This window comes from Acipenser ruthenus, chromosome 11, assembly GCF_902713425.1.
Source record: "Acipenser ruthenus chromosome 11, fAciRut3.2 maternal haplotype, whole genome shotgun sequence".
In the NCBI taxonomy this organism is placed as follows: Eukaryota; Metazoa; Chordata; class Actinopteri; order Acipenseriformes; family Acipenseridae; genus Acipenser; species Acipenser ruthenus.
In genome coordinates, this window is record NC_081199.1 from 24,224,802 (window position 1) to 24,241,956 (window position 17,155).

Genomic DNA, 17,155 nt, shown 5'->3' on the forward strand with positions numbered 1-17,155 from the left:
TAAAAAATACACATACAAAAATGCTCCTTAAAAATACACATTCTTGTAATGTTATTTTGCACAAAAGCACACACACACGTTTACAGGTAAATATATTAAGAAACTGTCTCAAATGTTGGTCACAAGCATCATTTTATGCACAACATAAAATACATTCATACATACACAAGGTATTCCATTGGTTTGTGTCCGTGCCGACATCTTTTGAAAACAAGCCGACAGCCCCATAAGCATTGTACTTTTTAACTATTAGACGAAATATTTACACAATACTTAAAAAAATGTTGCTACAACCATGATTAATTTAATATTAATAGTGTTTTGATTAAATTATACCTAATCACGTTTTTACTTACAGTGTAGGGTACATACTTGCCCCGAAAATCAAGTGTCTTCCGACAGCTCGAAACTTGCTGTTTCCGCCAGTTTTAACCCAACACTTATCCCGACTCACAAACACTTTTCTGAGGGTTTCCGACAGTCGGGAATGGATGTAATTAAAGGTGTTGGAAACATTGTTCTGTATTTAAATGGGAAACGTAATGATGCAACTGTTGTAATCCGGAAATATGCAAATTTCAGCAGTACAAGAGACATTCAAATCGCGTGAAAGTCGCCTAACGGTTTCTACACTTTGACTATTAAAACACTGTGAATTTGGAAGCTATTGGGCGACTTTCACGCGATTTGATTGGCTCTTGTACTGTTGAAATTTGCATATTTCCGGATTACCCATGACTCTATTCATTGCTTTCATTCCCCTTAACTCGAAAGCTACTTGTTTTTACATAGTCTGTATCAAAATTGACGTTAATGCAACGGATGCTGTCGCCTTTCCTCCTTCTCGAAAGTGGAAGCTTACAGCATTGAACCTGTTTAGGACAGTTTGAAACGGGCGGAAGTCTTTTAGACGGAAAAGACTCCTCCACGCTGTTAGTTTTTACACGGGGGTATGCCAATGTACGGGCTTCATTTGCATAACATTCTCTGAACTGTCGGAATTGACGTTACCGACTGTTCTGATGCTTTCTAACCATTTCTGATTTTGGGACGCTACAATTCTGCCAAAAAAGCGCTTTGATTTTCGGGGCCACTGTGTTAAACAAATGCTTAAAATGAAAACACGTACATGATCAAAACTTTATTTGGTATCATTTAATTAAAACGCTATTACAGATCTCCAGCTATAATCTTTATTTATAAAAGGAAACGTTTGGATGCTGCACGCTGATTGGCTGCTGAGGATTTTTTTTTTTTTTTTTTTTTTTTAGGGTGCAGAATAGTACAATGCATGGCAGACTTAATTTTTGCTGAAGCAGTTCAATTAATAAATGATCAATACACAACTTCTGGAGTTTTTTAAAATGAGTGACATTCCTTTGGTCACATTTGATATTTACGGAGTTATGACAGTGTACACACAAGAAGCAAAACCATGAAGAGGTGTACATTACCATTCTATATTCCTGTAGATGCTACGCAAACTCCCCCCTTACTCCAAAGATACAATTGCCTTGTTGTCTCAAACTGACGGTTTGTCTGCGCGAGCCTTCTATGTTTCTATACACAGCACGTCATTACCCGGAGAGAGTCGAAGGAGAGGCTGTTAGACTGTCACTGTCTCCTTCACGGACCACAGAAATAAAAGAGAAATGGACATCAATGAGAATTTAATTATTAAAGTCGAAAAATATAATGTTCGTTATGATGTCAGTGTCAGTGGTTATAAAGACAATACAAAGAAAGACGCCATATGGTAAGAAATAACAGAACAATTGGAAATTGATGGTATGTCTATCTCTTTATTTCACCTTAATTTTGGTCAAAGTGATGGTTTCGTATTTCTGTAAAATGGCGCTTCTTTGTTTTAATAATGTTTACCAGTAATAATAATCACATTCACACACTAACTGAGAAGATTTTATTAAAACTGAAAATAAAAAAGTAAAATAAAAAAAAGTATATTAAACATAGGCATAGGAACCGTGGGGGCCAAGGGGGGCCAGGCCCCACCAATATTTTATTTTGGGGGGCCAGATTATTTTTTGCCCCCCCCCCCCAATAATCACAGGAAACAAAATCCATTGGGTGCCACACAAATTGGTGCCACAATTATTTATTTTTTTAAAACATTTTGCTAGTCCCAGGGAAAGGGTAATTTGGTGATGCACAACTTAAGAACAACCAATGAGAGCGGTGTAACGAGACCAGAAATTACAACACACCTTTTTTTAACTTGTGTGTATTTGTGTAGTTCGCTTCGCTCCTGGTGTGCATAGCCCTTAAGTCTAGGTCAGTGGCATGTGTAAAAATTTTGACTCCCCCCCCCCGCCAATCCTCCACATATTCTATATATATATATATATATATATATATATATATATAGCCTACTGATTTTTCTTTCTACTTAAACACCATTTTTTAGTGTACACGATAAAAAACGATAAAAAAAACCAAAAAATCTAATTGAACCTACTAATTATATGTGTATATTTCTAGTACGTGCAATTAGAATATTTTTTATCATTTTTTTTTTTGTTTCATTTATTTTTTTTAATCGTGTTTAACTAAAAAATCAGTCCTTACTGCTTCAGTTCTCAGGAGGGAGTTTCAGAGGAGGAAGCACATAATGACTAATTTTTGCTGATGTACAAAGATATCCTAATATGGACACCACACCATGCTAATGTGTAGGTCAGACAGCCTAGATATCGTCGACCCGATCGATGAGGATTTCATCTCAAACATGGCGGAAAACTAAGTACCAGCTGCTTCTCAGCCTGAGGTACAACTGGATTTCGATCATTTTATGTGGTTTATGTGTTCCGTAAGTATACATAATGGCATTTTATTTTAGTTTTGACACTTGTACGTACGTAGGTGCAAAAAGTATCGTTGAGTAATTACTGGTAAATTACCTGCATGCAAAACGTAGGGTAATGTCTGTGCTAGTGGTACTGTCACTAATATCGCTTTTTAAATGGGTTTGTTAAGCGAGGATGACAACACAGGAGATTGCTATATTAATAGAAGAGGTAGAGGCACGTAGAGCAAACATTTATTATTTATAATAATTATACAAGGTACGTTATTTCATGGCATTGACATTACTACATGTAAATTGAAAAATACTTACTACCCTCCCTGATCTGGCTTCCAGCAGCTGATTCATTTTCTAGTGGGACATGAGGTGCCGCATCACGTTCCCTCTGAGCTTGTAATGTACTAGAGTTTCAATATAATCAGGGCTTTAATTCTCATGGAATATTTCCCGGAGCCCAACAGCCCCGTCCCGTCCCGAATATGTTGGGGTAGGCGCTATATAACGGCGCAGGACATGTCTTCAGAATACCATTTCAGCACAGTGGGGTTTTTTTACGTCTCCGTTCCATTTCGGTATAGAATCGGGGGGCAAGCGCCGTTTGCGCTTGCACTCGCATTTGTGCTGTGATCAGAATACAGCCCCATGTGTTGGATATTGGCAACATCAGTGACAATGGGCTCTATAATCAAAACTATCTGTGCCAAAATGCCTTAATAAGGGACATTTAAGGCATTCTTAATGAATATTTGCAATACACAAAACACTTCTTCCCACACTCCAACTATTTAACGAAACAGTTTCGTATGAAATACTGCAGGTACTCACAACACTGATGATTGACACAATCCCGACTGTGTGGCTTGTTATCTCTGCTCATTTAGGAGTCCAAAGTGATGCACAAAAAGTTTAATAATGTTTTTCTTTCCCGTCAAAGTTTAGGTTGAGGTCCAGCGTCGGTCTCCAGCATGCCATGTCGGGGTTCCAGGAACGGCGTCTAGAGAGAAAGGAGACACGCAGGGTTTAAATATAGGCTATGGGGAAGTAAACAGAACCCCTGGGTAGAGGTGGTAATTCCACTTACCTGAGTACGTTTCCTGGCGGCCATTTTCTTTGCCCCGCTCCTTTCCAGGTCCATCGATGGTGTTGGTCGGTGGTTGGAGGTCCGGGCGGTGAGCGTGGTGAGGTCCGCGCCGGGTTCGGGCTGTGAGGGAAGTGGACGTCGGGGAGCGGGGTCTCTTGGGACTCCCCAGAGCTATCGGAGACTGATTGCTTCTTGTTAGCTTATCCGCCATTTTGGACAGTAACCTTTCCTTTTTTTAGAGAACTACCAACAATAGGGGACTGCCTGGTGTGGTTTTTATTTTTTGTGACTCTCCCTATCTTTTGTTTTTTTAAACTTGTTGCTGTGTGTTTTTTAGTATTCTATTTTAACCCTGTTGAGAAACAATAAAAATAGTTTTTACCTGTTTCCAGTGTGTGTATATTGGAACCCGGGGATAAAAATAACCTGCATAGGGGAAATTACTATCTACTCAGTCATCAAGGTCCTTGTCCTTGCCAAACCCAAGGTGGCGTAGTCATTACAAATTCTACAAGCAGGTTTACTACAGTTACCCCTGGTCACCCCACCCATGACACATGTAATAATTTTTTTTATATATATATATGACAAACACACAAGATAAATCACGTTACTTTTGTTTTAAATTAAAAAATATACCTGTTTGCACACTAGTTTGTTTTGAAATGTTTATTTTATTATAGTTTTTCATTTTTTGAACATAAGAACATAAGAACATAAGAAAGTTTACAAACGAGAGGAGGCCATTCAGCCCATCTTGCTCGTTTGGTTGTCAGTAGCCCATTGATCCCAGAATCTCATCAAGCACTTTCTTGAAGGATCCCTGAAGTAGTGCTTTATATGTGGTAAGTTAGAAAATAAACCTTTTTATGTTTAACTGTTCATTTAAATTCAGCGTTTTGGCTGTGCAGATGTTTGATATGATGTGCTTGAATAAAACTTTTGAGTTGTATCAGATAGTTTGTCTTTCATTTTAATATTGATGGTGTTTAAAATGTACTGGCGGTTGTAGGTATAACCGTGGCGGTTCTAGTGTTGAAGTAGTTCATAAATGTTCTGTGTGTGTGTGTTGGGGGGTCTGTTTTGTATGGCCTTTCTGCAGGAGAGTACGTGATACTAAGTCAGAAATAAACGGGATCTTGACTGCCAACCTCGTGAGCCACAAGCATGATTCCTGCTCCGGTTTACATGGGTTTTTACAGCTATTTTTATCGTGAGAAAGCGATTGACCCTGCCCTTAAAGTTGCGCTGCCAAAAGGACGTCCTTTTGCTGGAATACGTTCACGATGTATTCCAGTGACAACATCACACAGTCATGACTGTAGAGTCGATTTCCAAGTGCATGTAAACCAAGCCATAGTCATCCATACATTTTATCCCAGCAATTGAACATTTGCTCTGCTTTGGGTGATGGGGAGCTAACACCACTGAGGAAGAGGAGGAATGAGAGACTGCCATCACTGAGGAAGAGGGGGATGGGGGGCTGGCGTAGTTGAAATGGGGGCAATGAAACGGGGGCAAGGGTGGGAGATGCAGGATAACCAACAAATGGCAATGGCAGTCGTGCCAAAAGACCTTCCATACATCTGGCAATAGTATCCACATATTTGGATAGCAAATTCAATTTCCTATCACAGTGTCACAGTGTGCAGTATTACAGTTGTGTTATATATACAGTATATATATTTTTTTAAACAATATGGTGCATCGACATTCGTGCCTCTTATTACACTTAAGATAAACAACATCTGAAACTAAATAACAACTCTTCCTCAACTGACTTACAGGTTTTGTGATTCATTGCACTAGTGGGGATGGGGGAAAAGGCAAATGTATAATAAGGAATGGCGGGAATGATAGCATATTTTAGAATTGTAGTTATACAGGATTAATGGTTACAAGACAAATATACAACTTCACTTTTTAAATAAATGTTACCCCCCTGAGCCTGACACATGCAAAAAAAAGAGCTTGTTTTCAGCAGGTTCCTGTCATTAGTAAAAACAAGGAATATACCAGTGTGACAGAGAGCGAATTAATCCGAGTCAACAATCTCCCTCCTGACCTGTTATGGGAAACGGAGCGCTGAAAGAACCATAAAATGAAACTGAGTGTTTGTATTTGTTTTGTTCCAGCCAGCATTAAAACCCGGATTCCAAATACTGCACTAGTCACAAAATAACTGCGTGTTCACAACCAGCACTGGAGCACCACGAGAAAGGCCGTGCCTGTATTCTTGTATTATCATTTCGGGACTGAAACCCTGTTTTGCTTAGCTGTGCAATTACACATTGCTGTGTAGTTGCCAGCTTTATTATTTAATGGTGCCAAACCATGAAAACAATTAAAGAACTGTTTGGACGGTAAACTCTGTTGTTTGTTGTTGTTTGAGCACTGCATCACCTCTACACTTGCGCACTACAAGCCACTTTGCCACAACCAGTCATAAGCATTCTTTTGAAACAGTTACATCATAGTTCATCACTTTTGTTGATATTGGTTTTGTCTTGTTTTCCCTGGGAGGAACGTCATCTACCTGTTACTCCCTGTCTAGTAGACATTTTATTTTAATTGATTGAATCCTAAATTGATTGATCATATCGAAGGATTTAAGGGGATTATGTTTGTGTATCACTTCGACTTTGCGACTGTTAACAAATTTGGTTTGGTAAAATGTTTACCACTGCACTGAAATACCGGCAGTTCTTTGGAGCCCAGTACCACTAGCACAGACCTTGCCCCACTTTTTTCATGTATCTGGGAGAGTGGCCTCTATCGTGACGTATTTGCGTTGTGAAATGACTTTGTTGTGTTGTGGGCTTTTTGTATTTGTGTTTTCTGTTTTTGCTTTTGTGTTTTCTGCTTTTATGTTTTCAGTTTTTTGCATGTGTTTTTGTATTTGTGTATATAGATGTAATAGTTTACAACATGAAGTGAGAGTATACGCATACTTTTCTACGTGCTATCCCCCAACAATTTTATACAAGTATTTGAATAGTAAGCTTAATTTGTAGTGATTGTTCATGAAACTTAAAATTAGATTACTTTTAATGATCAAACACTAAAATAGTAAAATTGTAGTACATAGTACATATTATAATTCAATTGACATGCATTTAAGTTCATGCTTAAAACCGTTCCCCCTAAAGGCATGGCAGTGTGGTGTGGAGGGTGAGTCATACAGTCTGGGGAGTGCAGCTTTGCGTCCTGGCTTTTTTAAAGTTGCTGACATGTGTTCTGCTGCATCCACAGGTTACCCTTATAATATGTTACCACTGTAATTGTGCAGTTTTTCCATGCTTTCCCCGTGATCATACTATGCATTTGCTATAGTTTAACATGGTTTTCCTTGTTTTTAATATGCTTTACTGTACCTTTCTGGATTTTGTAATATGTACCTATGCTTTACTATGTTTCACTATGCTTTAGTAGTTTGCTGTGCTTTTACTATGGCACATTGTTATAAGGTTAGGGAGGCAAGGTCAGCAGGGTCACCTCACTGCGCTGCAGCGGCCCCTACTGGCCAAGCTACCAGTATCCTCCAAGTTCCTGTAGCTCACCAACATCCACTGACGAGCTCCTTAGCATACTCCCATTTACAATCGGCATCAATTGCATGCTTACATAGTGAAGATATTCCTTTCGTTTCCTGATTTCAATGTCAATGTTTGCTTTGTTATCAACATGAATATACTTCTTTTAACATTTTCATTTCATGGGGAAATCCATCTGATTTAGAAGGCAGTTTGTTGACACTTGCTTTCTCCTTTGACTCTGATAGATATTCTGTATATCATACTCTAAGGCTGTTTCAGAAGCACGTGGCTATGGTTGCTACAATAAGTGTTTGTGATGAAGCTAACACAAAGTTGAAGGATTTTGTCGGCCGATGAAGACATTTCTATATTTACCCAAAATACTATTATACTTTTTATTGCATTACTATATTACCTAAAACAAAATGAAAAATGTATTAATGTGTCAGTAAGCTAGTTGTTAAAAGTTGATAAACTAAAAAAGTGTCCCTTGGAATATTTTTAAATAATGCTGAATTATTCTGAAATTATAGAGAAAGCTTTTTTGAAAATGCAGGTCAATGTCAGTTTCATTAAAATGATAGACAGATTTGAAAACTGTGATGTTGGGTCTTTCACACTATATACCATTACTGAACTCCCAAGTGTGGCAGTTCTACTGTTCATGAGCCAAACATCTGTAGGATTTATTGAAAAAAATCCCATTGCTAACCCTTTGAAACACTCCTACCCACTAGATGGTGCTGAAAGTCTATACTTTTCCAGTTTTTAAAGCAGTAGGGGGTGTTGTGCATCCCTCAATTACATAAAGTCGCATACAGTAGCACCTGTGCTATGTAAAAGGCAAAGATCACATGTTCACTATTTTTTGTGATGTTTAATCAGAGGTTAAATCTTGCCAATGACAACAATCCCACAGTTCACTGCAGAGATTAATAATTTCTTTGGAAACAAGCAGTGAAAATTTGAATCATTTAAAGATAAGGGAAGGCAAATAATTGCAGATAATGTAGCACTAGCTACATGAATGCAGCATAAGTAATTGGGTGCCCGCTGCTCTTAATTGAGTATCAGAATACCTAGCCAGGTTAAGTTAATTCTCTATTCAATTGCTAAATAAGTAATTTTGTCCTCGTTTGTAAAGTGGGCCTTTCAGATTCATAAGGTAAAATTAAGTGAAGCTATATCGATTTACTGTCAGTTTTTGGTAAGGGGTTTATCTCTGCACTGGTCTTTCTCTTGTTGTTTTAAATGGATGATCTTTTCCTTAATTTCCACATGGAAATTCTAATTAGATTCAGGTGTTTTGCTAATTGCCTTGGCAAGGGGCTTATTGAGCTTGATTTATCATTATGTCTAAGTATCTTAATTGGGAGCTCTTTAAATATGGCTATTACTTCCTGGGAAGGGTGGGGAGACGGGAGACGGGAGACGGGAGACGGGAGACGGGAGACGGGAGACGGGAGACGGGAGACGGGAGACGGGAGACGGGAGACGGGAGACGGGAGACGGGAGACGGGAGACGGGAGACGGGAGACGGGAGACGGGAGACGGGAGACGGGAGACGGGAGACGGGAGACGGGAGACGGGAGACGGGAGACGGGAGACGGGAGACGGGAGACGGGAGACGGGAGACGGCCATTTTCCAGTTTGAAAGTAACCAGTTATCTAATTTCCTGCCAAAGTGAAAATATCCACATCATTCACATGGTTTAATGTTACCCTAAAAACAACAATGTTGACTAATCCATGCCTTATCCAAATCATCACTTTTTGTCTCCTTACCTGGTTGGAAACTCCAAGCTCTACAGGGCCAAGGAAGAACTGGGTGAGATCCCCTGATGGGGAGGAATCTTATTTTTTGCTGCTGGATTATCTGGGCTGTTCTGACTGTTTGGGATTATTATCCTTTTTGTTTATTTATCGGAGTTTAACGAGCACCCTGCACAGAAGTCTTGTTTTTGTTTATTGGGGTTTAATGAGCACCCTGCTCAGAAGTCTTGTTTTGTTTTTTGTTTTGTGTTTAAACTGTTCTGGCTCAACTGCATTCTCAATACGGACCTGATATAACAGCTTGGGACTTTTACAGTATTGGTGGTTGTTTCATGGACATTTTTTTTCTATAAGAACTGCCTGATGGGCTCTTTAGTAAACACTTTAATCAACATGGGCATGTTAGGCTGTACATTACTGAAAGCTTGATCTGTCCTATATGACTGGTATTAATGTGGTCCAAATACTGTCTGATTAAAACCCATGTACACTAAATGTTTGATACATCTGTCTACAAGTATAATATTCCATGCATATTCAATAACATCTGCTATTTGAATTCTGGTGTTGCCTTCTGGTTGTAAACAATCCTGCCTTACCCAGCAATTTTTCTTGGTTCTGTTGCGCAATCCTACTGCTTTAGAGAGTTGTATTGTTCAGGGTAGTTTATTTGTATTTCCATCACAATACTAGTTATTGGATGTTGCTTAAAGATTGGGTTTGTTACAATAAAATGATTGATCTTGTGTATAAATATACATTCCTTTTTCAATTCGATGAGGGCAGTATTTAGGCCACAAAATACAGCTTTTAAAGGGTTACACTAGTCATGAGCATGACCTCTAAAGTGCGGGAATAGTTTCCTCACGGTAACGGTGACCGTGAACAAGAGCTTGTATCTGGGCCTCTAAGCCTGACTATCAGAGGTAATGTCTGATGCACTAGTTGCTATGGAGATGACCTAAACCCAAGGCTCAGAAAAGTAATTGCTGGTGTTTGGGGTCTTTATTTGTAGTACAGTCCCTTGAAAAGCATACATTTGTCACAGTTCAACATTTAAATAGATAGCAGACACAGTCTAATAGTAAACAGATTAAGCTGATTAGGTGCACAATAAGCAGAACATGTTGGTTCACTGCTAAGGATAACTTTATTTTAAAGCATTTAGGCACCATATGTCTGATCTCGTTTTTAGCGATGTTCTTGTTCTGATTATATGGTAGGCAGGATATATCCTAACCATAATTTTTACCTGTGTAGCCTCTGCTAATCTTTAAGAAGCCCTGGTATGTATACTGTATGTCAACGAAGAAAATGTATTGATTGTATAATCCAAAGGTTTTATTTCATATTGTATATTATTAATGGACATAGATACTCATTTATAAAATAATAAACAAGTTGCAGCAACATAACCCCCCTTTTCTTTCTCGTGTTGAAAATCATTTGGTTGTAGTTGTTGTAATGTAAGTTTTCACTACATAATTCAATTTAAACCCTGGTTATCAGAAGCCCTGAATTATCAAACAAATTGGAAGATGTAACCTTATGAGTCCAATGCAAAGACCTCAAACAGCAAGAAAAAAAATACAAATTTAGACAGAATTGAGTCTTAATTATGATATCATGGAAACTGGATTGCAGACTGCAGCTAGAGCCCCAGTTTTATATTAGAACAAGATCATCTTGAGTTTTACTCATTATTTTCTCTCGTTCTTACCACTGGCAGACTGCTCAGATTTACAAAATTGAGTAGAAATGTATTTGATATATTGTTTTGAAATAACAGCATTACTAGCAATGACAACACAATAGATTTGGAACAAATAAGGCATAGTCCCAATATACTATCCAACTGTTTCAGATATGGCACCATGGTACTGCAGTGGAATACCTTTATGTATATTTGTATAACTAACAAAGTTTTGGAACTGTGGTACCATTCTACCAATGGCTTAAATATCATTACCCTTGTGATATTATCATCATCATCATCATTGTCATCAATTGTTTGGTCAAAATACAACATCTTATTTCTATAAGATGTAACGCAGAACCCACTGGTTATGCCAGGATTGTCTTTCTTGCTTGCAATCTTCCCCCTATAAATAAATGATTTATAATAAGCTATATTGTAATAATAAAGCTATTGCTGTAAATGTCTTTGAAAGAGAACACATTGGATGAATTGGAAAAGATGGAGATAGCATCTGGACTGTGGAAGTCACTGCCCTGCACTGACTCCGAATGGAACTCCAACCCTTCTTTCACTTTTAGCTTTTCCTTGTGTTCCTTGCGGCGATCATGTATCTTAACAAAAGAAAAGCAAGAGAAACTAAAATCAATTGTTAAATGAATGTTTGTTTCTTGGGTATCTTCTGGAACACTTGACGAAAAGATCTTAATGGGTTCTCGCCATGGTTAAATAAAATTAAAAAAACAGAAATTATAATAATCAATACATTGGTAATTAATTAACCTAAATTTAATGTTACTATTCAAAACAGATTTGGAAGATGGGGATCGTGTATGATTCGGTTAAACTTTTCGGAAAAATAGCAACAGCCTCATTCACGGCTGGTGGCTTTTATGTTATATCCTCAGGTAGACCACAAAATGAGGCCTGAGCTGGATTGAACCCTGGCTAGCAGAGGTAAAAGACATGAAAGGTTGGTGATTTTGCCCACTTACTAAAGTATAGTTAAAGTATAATGAAAACATGACAAAGCTGAGAGAAATATAAAAGTATTAAACATAGGAAATGTCTAATATAAGCACAGGGGAAGCATGGGGAACTGCACATTTAAACCAGGGTCTGAGGCAGATAGTTAAGTTCCTGCTTCAAGTAATTTTAAATTAACTACATTCAGTAACATTGTAAGGTGGTGTGTGATTAGTACCAGGTGAGTGGTTAAATTGAAGTTGATTTGCTATTAGATTGGTTTCCACACAGTTTAGCTGTTCTTTTCCCACCTAGCTGTTATATTAATCAGGCAGGCTATTTCCGCACCAGCACAAAGCAACAGCAAACAGAGCCGTGAGTCTAGCTGTGGGAGTCCAGTGAGGGGAGGCCTGCACCGAGACGCTGTTGGAATAGATCCGAACCTAACAGCATTCTGGAAGATGCCATCTACTAGTCTGGTCTGTACCCTCCACCCCACCACTCCCACTGTGCCTATTTGTCTCGCCTGTCCTGCTATGACTGTCTCTCACATCCCTGTTCTGTCCTCTCGCCCTCGTCCTCTGCCCTCTCTCCACCGCTGCTCCTTCAACCCCTCTAACCTCATCCCTCTGCTTCTCTCCCCACTCCTGCACACACTCTGGAACTGTCAATCTTCTGCTAACAATGCTGATTTCATCTCTGCCTTTGCCTCCCACCTCTCTCCCGATTTTCCTTGCTCTCACTGAAACCGGGCTGTCCCCTGATAACACCAACTCCTGCCACCCTGTCCTCTCTCTCTCTGTCCTGTCCCATACCCCGCATCTCCCTGCACGGGGAGGTGGGACTGGTCTTCTCTCTCCCTCCTTACTTTTTTCTGTCCCCTCCGACCTCTCCTCACTCTCTGTTAATACCTCTTGAATTTCATGCCGTCCAACTAACTTCTCCCTGTCAACTCTTACTAATTGTACTGTACCGTCCCCCTATTCTCTACCTTCTCCTCCCTCCTAAACCCTCCCCCCTCCTCCTCCTCCTCCCTCCTCTATCTCCTCTGACTTTGCTAAAATCTCAGATATCTGCAAACTCTAACACCTCTCCCTCCCCCGCTACACCCACTGCATCCCCTACTAACTCATCCTCCTTCTCCGCCTTCTCTCCCCCCCTTAGTCTCTGACCTCTCCTCCCTGCTCCAGGGTCACAAACCCACCATGTGTGCCTTGGACCCCCTCCCCACTCACCTCTTTTTCAAGCTGCTGCTCCTGCTCTACTTCCCTTCATCTCCTCCCTTCTCAACACCTCTCTCCTTTCTGGTCTCTTTCCCTCTGCCTTCAAACAAGCCTCTTACTCCCCTCCTCAAAAAACCTACCCTCGACCCCACCTCCCTCCAGAGCTGCCGTCCTGTCTCCCTCTTACCCTTCCTCTCCAAAACCTTCGAGCGGGCTGCACACCGCCAGCTCTCTGCTTTCCTGTCCAACCACTCTCTGCTCGACCCCCTCCAATCTGGCTTCCGCTCTGCTCACTCCACTGAAACCGCCCCCCTGTCTGTCACTAACTCACTAAACCCAAGCTGCCTGTCTCTTCTCTGTCCTAATTCTCCTCGACGTCTCTGCTGCCTTTGACACTGTCGATCACTCTATTCTACTATCCTCTCTCACTGACCTGGGAATCTCTGGCACTGCTCTGGCCTGGTTCTCCTCCTACCTCTCCAACCGCACTTACCAGGTAACCTGGCATGGAGCAACCTCCACACCTCGCCCTCTCTCAACAGGAGTCCCCCAAGAGTCAGTCTTGGGTTCTCTCTCTACACCCGCTCCCTGGTCCCCCTCATCGCATCCTATGATTTCTCTTACCATTTCTATGCCGAATGCTCAGATTTTCCTCTCCTTCCCCACCTCTGACTCCACCATCCCCTCCCGTATCTCTACTTGTCTGTCTGCTATCTCCTCCTGGATGCACTCGCATCACCTCAGACTCAACCTCTCTAAATCTGACCTCCTTTTCTTTCCCTCCTCTCTCTCTCTGTCTGTGTTCCTCTGGAATCTACCTTGCTCTCTCCCTTCTCAGCTAAGAACCTAGGAGTCACCCTGGACCCCTGCCTCTCTTATTCCCATCCGTCTCCACTGTGGCACGCACTTGCCGATTTTTCTTCCTGAGCAACATCCGTAGAATCTGACCCTTCACCAACTATGCCACCCAGCTCCTGGTCCAGGCCTTGGTACTCTCCCGCCTAGATTACTGCAACTCCCTCCTGGCTGGCATCCCTGCGTCCGCCACCCGTCCGCTCCAGCTCATCCAGAACTCCACTGCTCGCCTGGTGTTCTCTGCCTCACTTCTCCCACGCAACTCCACTGCTCCGCTCACTCCACTGGCTTTCGATCACCGCTCGCATTCAGTTCAAGACTCTTGTACTAGCCTACAGATACTTTGACCAGACTGCACCCAGCTACCTCCAGACCCTCATCTCTCCCTACACCCCCACTCGACCTCTCCGCTCCTCCTGCACTAGAAGACTGTCTGTACCTCCTCTACGCTCCCCTGCCTCCAGAGCCCGCTCCTTCTCCACCCTCGCTCCACAGTGGTGGAATGACCTTCCTACAGATGTCGGGACTGCCCAGTCCCTGACCACCTTCCGGCGCCTCCTCAAGACTCACCTCTTCAGAAATCACCTGTAGAACTCCTGGTTTTTTTCCCTGGGACACATCACTCTTCCTTAAATGTGATTTACTTGCTCTTATCTGCCCCCTATTTTACTGTGTTTAATCCTGTACTTTAGATTACTTTACTTTAATCTGTAGTATTTTGTATTTAATTATATCCTGATGCAACTATCACTGACACTTATCTGCTCCATTTATTGAATCGTATTTTGCCATACTTCTACTTGCTTGAACCAAAGTCATTGTATTTATCTTGCTCTTAATTGTATTACTTGTACTGCGATTCTTGAAATGTATTTGTTTACGACTGTAAATCGCCCTGGATAAGGAGGTCTGCTAAGAAATAAATAAGTATTCAGGTGAAATGTGTGAAGTATTAAGAGATGGATGGGATACAGTATTTTACAGTTTCTCAAACTACCATATCAATTTGGCGGATAAGAGCTGGCCACATTTCCAGCTCATGCATCCAGTCTTCTTTCAGGATTTTCTGACGGTATTCCTCCAGTTTCAGGTGCTTTTCTAGAATCTGAACCTGGGCAGCAGTTTCCCGGTACTGCAGGTTCAGCATCTCCTCTGCTTCCACTTCCGCCTAATGCTAAAAAGCTCATTGGCCACTTCAGTAATTGACTCCATGGTCGACTCTCTCTGTCTGGTATGGCCAAACATGGGCAAGGGCCCCTGAAGAGAAGACCAGGAAGAATCTGAAGACGATGCAAAGGAAGTGTCTAGTGCCTCCTCTTCCTCATTGACGTAAAGGTTCTCACAAAGAGGGATAACTACTTTTTCATTGAAAGTCTCTTTAGCTTCCCAAGGTGACCCAGGTATACAAAGAACCAGGAAATGTATCCGTCAATGTCGACCCTCCTGTCATTAAAGGTGATCTTCACCACACTTTGCTCTGTGAATTTCTGTGCCTTGGTTAAATGCTGGACAGTGTCCAGGCTCTCTCTCTCTCTCCATGATGGCCCTCTGTGAGCAGAGCCAGTACACTTTCTAGTGTCAAGGTCAAAGGCAGCCTTGCAGTTCTGCACATGTCTCTTAAAAGAATGGATTTCTGGCCGGAGGCTGGAGTAGAGCTGATCCATGCTGCTCAGCGCACAAAAACGTCCTAAGACAAAAAGAAATGGGGTATAAAAATAACTCTCTCAGAACAACATCCCTTTTCTGTCTGTTTCTCAGCATGTTAAGTCTAAAATCGTTATCTCTGCACAACTGAAGGACAGACTCCAAAATCTGTACGTGAAGACAACTACTTTTATACTGCTGATACATCCTCCTCACCTGTTGCAGGACACCACTGTCAGGGAAGGTGGAACATCCCATTGCCTTTCCACTGTACCAGTTCCTTTAACCTTCAGAATCAAAAAAGGTTATTTTATACAGTGATAAACCATGAGAAGTTGTATTACTTATCTAAGCATTTACTTTTTATTATCAGAATGTGGACCATGATGAAATGCTCAATACAGGCTAATTAGAAAGAATGTTTATCACATCAATGATATGGTGTGTTGATGTGGTAAACTTACTTTCTAATCACCCTGTATATTATCCTCCACCATACTGAAAATTCTGCAGCAAAAAAAAAGGTTATTTGCAGGAAAACAAACTAAAGTCTTGTCTGTGTGTCCACATGTAGATCTAAGCTTCATGGTCCTAGTTTAATTTGAAAGCAGGAAATTCAGCGTGCATTCACATTTATTTATAAACCCACACTTGTCACTTCAGAGACTCATTAGACCTTTATTTGTTTTCTTATCTTCCCAGTTCACTTGAAATACCTTTCAGTATTGCTTCATGATTATGTGGCAGCTTCGGGTAACTCCGATCTCTCCTGAAACTTGATGGCCTTTGTAGCAGGGCGGTAGACAGCCCTGTACATTCATTTGTTTATTTTCAGAACGAGGTTTCCCCCTCCACCCGTATTATTTTGTGTTTGTTTATGTATTTATTATTTAGATTTGTCGGCGAAGCCCTGTATGTTTTGTTTATAAATATGACGGCATAGCTGGTTTGTTTTGTTTAGCGTGGATGGGTAGCCCCACCCACAGTAGTTAATAAACTCGTGCAGATTGTGGCTGAGGGGTAATAGAATAATTACTAACCAGTTAAACCCCTCGGCCACGATATAAAAGCCTGCAGCTCGCTGCATTCTGTGTGGGTGTACGAGAGGAGCGTAGAGAGAAAAAACGAAACTTAAAAGACATAGGAACAGTGAAGGCAATCTGCCTAGCCTGATCTGTGTTTTATTTATTTTGTGTTCGTGATTTGTTTTTGTTTAAAATATTTATTTTTGCTCTGTGAGCGCAGTGTGTTTTTGTTTAAACCTTTTATTTATTTTTTGTATTTAAATAAAACAGCGGCCAGTCGCGTCTTTCTTTTTGAAACTGCAGTATTGGTGTCGGTTTGTTTAGTTCCTGCTTCTGCCTGATGTCAGACGACTCAACCAGCCTGCCACAGCCTTGCATAGGCATTTTCATTCTTTTCTGGATAATTGCACCTATCAAAAATAAATGATTTTTCATTGTGCTACTATTGCCCCTTTTTGTAGACCAATTTCATTGCCAAGCCACTTTGACATTGTATATCATTAGTTAAGTGCTCTTTCACCTAAAGTGTTCA